The sequence below is a fragment of the Lithobates pipiens genome, unplaced genomic scaffold (assembly GCF_037356315.1).
Source record: "Lithobates pipiens isolate NorthernLeopardFrog02 unplaced genomic scaffold, aLitPip1_a1.2 Scaffold_8, whole genome shotgun sequence".
NCBI classification, from domain to species: domain Eukaryota; kingdom Metazoa; phylum Chordata; class Amphibia; order Anura; family Ranidae; genus Lithobates; species Lithobates pipiens.
Window position 1 is genome coordinate 518550717 of NW_027507903.1, and position 7601 is coordinate 518558317.

The following is a 7601-nucleotide window of genomic DNA, read 5'->3' on the forward strand; positions in this document are numbered from 1 at the left end:
TATACCACCCCCCTACTCAGCTGAAGCTCTCAGATGTTTGGCCAGGTTCATGGCCCCGCACCCCACTGTCCCCTTGTTGGCGTTGGGTGACTTTAACAATTATCTAAATCACCAGTGGGACAAGATACCCATCCCCCCGCCCATGCCCTCTCGTCCTACTGGTGATACCCCATTTGCAGACCTACTGGCCGAACTTGGGTTAAACGGATGTCTGGCGGACCTCTCACCCCCAGGTCAGGTGTTACTCGTGCTGCTCTACCGCTTATGGAAGCCTGTCGCGCATTGACCTGGGGCTGGGTAATGCGGCCTTACTCCCTCTGGTTGTAGATTCCGGTTATGGGGATAGACACATTTCTGACCACTCATCTTTTTGGGTTGAACTTAAACTATTTACTGCTGTTAGCCCTAGGGAATGGAAAATTGAACCCTTTTTGGCTGGCGCTTTTTCCTCGCCCGACCCCATTACTGACAACCTCAAGCTCTTTCTGCAGGACAACCTCGGTTCTGCCTCCTTGGGTACAGTTTGGGACACGGCGAAAGCCTTTTTAAGGGGTCAGTTCATTACTGCGATTATGCTATTAAAACGAACACCCAGGCATGGGAAAGGGAGGTATGAAAAACACTTAGAGATTTAGAGGACCCAATATGTCAACCCCCCTCAGACACCACCAGAAAGATCTGGCTGGGAGCCCAGGCTATGGCTACTCAGCTTGCTCTTCAGCTAGCGGAAACAAGAGATTTTCTTTGCAGCAAACGCATTTTGAGGAGGGAGAGTCCACTGGTCATATGCTGGCTATGCTGGCGAGAGCCCCAGGGCTCCGCCCCAGTGGTTTCTTCTCTGTGTTATGCGCAGGGGACTATCCATACGGATACCCCCTCTATATTGCAAATCTTTCACTAGTTTTACGCAGATCTGTATGCCTCCAAGGTCCACCCCAGTGCAGAAGAGATAGATGCTTTTCTGGCAAGGAGTGAACTGCCTCGCTTATCTGCTTCAGACGCTTGTAGGTTGGATGCCCCGTTAGACATAGATGAACTTGCTCTGGCACTGGAGCAAACCCATAACAACAAATCTCCAGGAGCGGACGGCTTCCCACTGAGGTGTATAAGAGATATGCAGCTACTTTACTACCAACACTTTTGAAGGTTTCAATAGTGCTTTAGAATCTGGCACGCTCCCGGATTCCATGAATGAAGCAGTCATAATTGTGATATTGAAACCGGGTAAAGAACCCACGTCCCCCGATTCCTACCGACCCATCTCCTACTTACGACAGATGTTAAACTGCTAGCTAGAGTCCTGGCAACCAGGCTATCTCAAGTTATTCAGAGTTTAGTGCACAGTGACCAGTCAGGCTTCATACCCACGAGATCCACGCACAAAATATAAGACATCTCTACTTAAATATTCAAATCCCCGTACTGAATCCTGGTAACCGGGCCATCCTCTCGCTGGACGCGGCTAAGGCCTTCGACAGTGTCGAGTGGCCTTACCTGTGGAAGGTTTTGGAGAGAATGTGCCTGGGCGAAAGGTTCATTAGATGGGTTAGATTGCTTTATGCCAAACCTTTAGCTAATATCCGGGTTAACTCTACAACGTCGGAGCCCTTCCCACTGTTTCGTGGTACTAGACAGGGTTGCCCTCTATCTCCCTTGCTATTTGCCCTAGCACTGGAGCCTCTCGCAGCTAGAATAAGGGGGAGCGACTGTATTGTGGGCTTTACCCGACCTACAGGAGTGGACGTGGTGTCACTGTATGCGGACGACACTCTATTATACCTAGGTGACACACAGGGCTCCCTGACGGCAATTATGACCCTAATTACGGACTTTGGAGCTCTGTCTGGCTTCTCTATTAATTTGAATAAGTCGGTACTACTGCCCCTGGATCCTTTGCCGGCCCCCTCCCTGACTGTGCAGCTACGATTCAGATAGTGTCCACTTTTAGATATCTGGGGGTGTAGGTCTCCCGGGAGGTCTCCCAATATGTCCCCCTAAATCTGGTGCCCCTGCTGGCTAGATTTAGGGAAAAGTGCAAGGCTTGGTGTAAACTGCCATTGTCTGTGGTGGGGCAGGCTAATCTTATAAAAATGGTCTGGGCCCCCCAGTTATTATACGTTTGCCATAATTCCCCAGTGTGGATCCCTAAGTACTGGTTTGATAAAATAGACTCCCAGTTCAGAGAGCTAATCTGGCGTAAAAAATTGCCAAAATTAGTCTGAGGATACTGCAGTATGGTAAGGAGGCGGGTTCCTTGGCAGTTCCGCATGCCAGGGCCTATTTTTTGGCTTCCCAATTGCAGCAGCTCGGTGGGTGGGGACTGGAAGACCCGCTGGACCCCATTCGCAGATTGCTGGACTCCCCAGTTCACCACCGTATAGCATTCTCAAACTTAGAAGCAGGTTTCCCCTATCTACCTAGGGGGGCACCAACTGTAGTTCTATTGAACACACTCTGGAAGTATGTTAAGCGGCTGTTGGAGATACAGGGCTTTTTTACTCCTATTTGGGACAATGGTTATTATCACCAGTTGCTGAAACTCAAGGGTTTCCTCGGCTGGCAGGTGAAAGGCCTGGAATACCTGACCCAGTTGTACAGCGGCCGGTACTCAAGTCCTTTTTAGACCTACAAGGGAGTTTGCAATATCACGCAATGACTTTTTTAGGTATCTTCAATTGAGGCATGCTTTGCAGTCCCAGTCCAGAGCTACACCGCTTGGCCTGACAGACCATGCTGTTGTGCAATTAATCATGATGACAGATAGTAAAAAGGGTATGATTTCAAGGGGATATGCCATTATCCTTAATGCGCTTCAAGACTCGGCCACGTTGCCGAGTAGGCGTAAATGGGAGGGGGACCTGGGCCCGATAGATAGAGAGACTTGGGATCTTTGTCCTTGTCTCTGCTCCCCTGGTATCAGTGTTGGCCTCCCAAAAACTTTCACATCTTTACTTGTTACATAGAGCCTACAGGACGCCGGCCAAATTGTATGACTGGGGCCTTCAGGACTCTCCCTTGTGCCCTAAATGTAAAAGAGACCATGGAGATCTTCTCCATATGTTCTGGAGGTGCCCTAAATTGGTTGGCGACTGGACCGCGATTTTGGAGACTATTACTCAGGTATTCAGAGTTTTGATTCCCACAAATCCTGTGATCTGCCTGCTGGGAGCCCTGGATGAAGAATCCCTAACCCCAGCCGTACACACGGCAATACTCTGATTACTTTATGTAGCCCGTAAACTGATAGCCCAGCTATGGATCACGCCCAGGGTACCCAGCAGGCAACAGTGGATTGATCAGGTTAATAGAATGCTGATACGTGAAAAGCTGACATACCAACATAGGAACGCCCCCCAAAAATTCTATAACCTTTGGCAAGACTGGCTTGACCTCCCAGGTCTGGCGCCGCACCAGTTGATTCAAAATAGGTTGCTACAGGGCTGACCCGACCTCAACCTTCACCATGGGATTTATACTACCTGTCTAGAGCTTCTGTACACAATTGTTTGGGGCATGTTGTTGAACAATGTTAGGGTGAGGGTGCTATGCATGCCACTACTCCCATATGTTAGGATTCTCAGGGACTTCTGACTCTCTTCCCCCCCCCCCCCCCCCCCCTATACTGTTTTCTCTTTTCTTTTTCTTTTTTATCTAACAAAAAAAGAAAACAAAAAGTCAAAAAATGAAAATGAACGGAAGGCTTCTCTGTCTCCCTTTTTTGTAAGGATGTCCTGATATATGACAACTTTTCTTATTTGTCTGTATACCAACGCTTCTGTTTTACTTGGTCAAACTAATTGTACCCCTTTGCGTTATTCCCTATGTGGAGATTCTGCATGTTATCCAGATTCAATACTATGTACGTTGGTGCACTGCATGGTCGATGTTACGGATGTCTTGTATTATTATGTTTTCTAATAAAAACTTTTCTGATTTAAAAAAAAAAAAGCCCGATCTCCATAAATAATGTTTACAATTATTTTTAGACTCATCTTTAATAATTTTATATTTCATCAATATATATTTTACAATTATTAAAAAATATAAAAAATTCTATTGATTTCCATTTTTTTTGTTGGAGCTTCCAGTTACCACAATAACGTTATTATCTTGTATTTTTTCTGAACCTTAATGATGTTGGTGTCCCTTGTTAATTTGACATAGGGGGGTTATTTACGAAAAGACAAATTAATTTAGCACTTCAAGTGCAAAGTGCACTTGAAATTGCACTTGGAAGTGCAGTTGCTGTGGATCCGAGAGGCACGTGCAAGGAAACTAAAAAAAAATGCATTTTAGCCTGCACATGATTGGATGATAAAATCAGCAGAGCTTCCCCTCATTTCATATCTTCCCCTCAGTTTTACAGCGACTGCACTTCCAAGTGCACTTGCAGTGCAATTTCAAGTGCACTTTGCACTTGTAGTTGGAACATGTAGTGCTAAATGAATTTTCCTTTTGTAAATAACCCCCATAGTCTTTTTGACATGTACCTGTCTACTCACAAACAAACTGTCATTTTTGAATAAAAACACATAGGAAAGTATTTAGTGAAAATTAAATATACATTTATCCATTTATTTAGCAAAATAAAGAGGAAGGCAACACTGGAGACACTTTTGGAATTTGTGAAGCCTTTCCCCAGGGCACACATCAAGTCAGTGGAAAACAAAGGCAGCAGATGACATCTATGTCCCCAGGCTGTGGTACTACAACAGCCTGCGTCTTCTGTCAGACCAGACTGAAGCCAGGCAATCCCTTTCGACTCTTCCGTGCAGGCTTCGCCCCACACTGCCCTGCAGCCTTCCCTCCACGCTTCTCTGCAGCCTTCCTTGGAGGCTGTGCCTCTGGTGGTGGACTTGTGGGAGGAGGAGGAAGAGTAAGGGCTTGTTCATAAATATGGCTAGTTTCAGTGAGCTGGCCCCTCAACCCCTTCTGAAGGGCCTCAGTGAAAATACCCTCACAGAGGAGGCGTTGGCCCTTTTCCAGTTCCACCAAAATACATACCATAGGCCTCTTCAGCATTGGGGGGGGGGGGGGGGGGGTACTGAGGAACTGGCTGGCTTCCCGAATGAGGGCAAGTGATTCCTCCTCTGTTCTGCTCACCTTAGTGGGCCTTTTGGTGGGAAGGCAGAGGGGAGGCACCTGGCATTCTGTGAGGCTCCTACTAGGCCCAGCCACCTCCTGGCTGCCACTGGGCACAGCCTCCTCCTGGCTGAGCTCATCCTGTGTATAAAAAAAGGGACATAGTTGTATTTATTGCTTCATCAATCACACACAATTTGCAGCTTATGACTTGCAAATAGAATTTTAAAGAAATAGAAAAGGCTATCATTTTGACCCCAGCATTTTTTTTAGCTGTTCACCAACATTTTACCCAAATTTTTGTGTGTCTACTGTCTAGCGATATGTATACATAATTGTTGGGCTAAAACCATTGATTTGTAAGCAATTCAAACATTTTAGTTAACATCATTAATATTAGGACAATCAATATTTCATAAAAAATATTATACCTGGCTCCAGCTGGGCGCATCCAATTCCTCAAGGATGGAAGGGCCCGATTCTTCCTGGGAAACCTTTGCTAGGGTGGAGGGAAGGCTGCAGGGAAGGGTGGAAAGCGATTCCCTTGCTTCAGTCTGGTTGTCCAGAAAACTGAGTTTGGGGAAGTACCAAAGCTTGGGGACATAAACCTCCTCTGCTGCTGCTCCCGATCTGAGGGAATTCTGTATCTTATTGTGCTCCCGCTTGTACATATTTTGCAAGATCCTGATTTTATTTTCCACATCCTTAATGTCTGCCTGGGGGACTCGAGTCTTGACAAACTCCAGAAGTGTCCCCAGTGTTGTCTTCCTTACTTGCTTGATGTAATACAAAGGGTGCTTACACAGGTTTCGGTTATCTTGATATAGGTCAATAAAATGGGACAAAAAATCATGCTCTTTAAAGGGAGTCATTTTTTCTGAAAGACAATACACAAGACAAAAACATTAAAGTCCAAACTCACAGTATTATCTTATCCAAATATAGGGCGGGCACACACACACACAAACACACAACACACACAGATAAGAAACAAAAACACCAATGTCAGTCCAAACTCTCAGTATCTTATCCCAATATAGGCCTCAACTTTGAAGCAGTATAGATCACTGTGATGGGCCAAGGTCAAATCTTACCTTCATTTAGGTCGCTACTTCCGTTCGGACATACGTACGACAGCGCACTAGCTTTATATACGCTGCGCATGTGTCAAGCTCCACCTGCGTCCCCCACGTCGCCCACCTCTGACGTTCTTTATGACAAATTTTCCCCAGCCCTTCTCTCTTCGGTGCCCAGTTGTGATCACTTTGAAGCAGAAATTTGGGGTACGACTGTCTAAAGACCAATTGAGAAAGCCCTGTCTGACTTTAAAATGAGGGAGCCGGATCAGTATCGAAAAATCAAGAAGGTGCTTAAAAAAAGTAAGTACTTGTCATGTGTTCTTTTGTTAATTAACTTGCATGCTGCTCCATGTGCTTTTCGTTCGTAAATATAATTTGTTTACCAATACATACCATGTTTGCAAATATCGTTTGTTTGTCAATAAATATGTATTTAGCTAGTAAAGGATTATACCTACATTTTGTTCTTGATAATTTGTCTTATTAAAAGAAGTTTAGGATATTATTGTGTAGATGTCTTTAACCCTTTCATGACTAAGCCTGTTTTTGGAATTTGGTGTTTACAAGTTAAAATCCATATTTTCTACTAGAAAATTACTTGGAACCCCCAAACATTATATATATTTTTTTAACAGAGACTCTAGAGAATAAAACGGCGATTGTTGCAATATTTTATGTCACACGGTATTTGCGCAGCGGTGTTTTAAATGCAACTTTTTGGGAAAAGGTACACTTTCATTAATTAAAAAAAATCAAAACAGTAAAATTATCCCATTTTTTTTGCATAATGTGAAAGATAATGTTACGCCGAGTAAATAGATACCAAACATGTCACACTTTATAATTGCACGCACTTGTGGATTGACGACAAAGTACGGTACCTAAAAATCTCAATAGGCGACGCTTTAAACATTTTTTACGGTTACCAGGTTAGCGTTACAGAGGAGGTCTAGTGCTAGAATTATTGCTCTCGCTCTGACGATCGCGGCGATACCTCACATGTGTGATTTGAACACCGTTTACATATGCGGGCGCGACTTCCGTATGCCTTTTCTTTGCTTTGCGAGCTCACGGGGACGGCGGGCGCTTTAAAAAATTTTTTTTTATTTTTTTATTTATTTTAAAATTACTAAATTGTTTAAAAAAAAAAAAAAATGTTGATCACTTTTATTGCTGTCACAAGGAATGTAAACATCCCTTGTGACAGTAATAGGTGGTGACAGGTACTCTTTATGGAGGGATCGGGGGTCTAAAAGACCCCCCACCCCTCCTTTACACTTCAGTGTATTCAGATGGCGATTCTGAATACCGGATATTTTTTTAAAACCGGCGCCATTGGCAGCCGAGTAAACGGGAAGTGACGTCATGACGTCGCTTCCGTGTTTACTATGGGGAGACTGGAACGAAGCCGATTACGGCTTCGTTCCAGTTCCTCCCCAG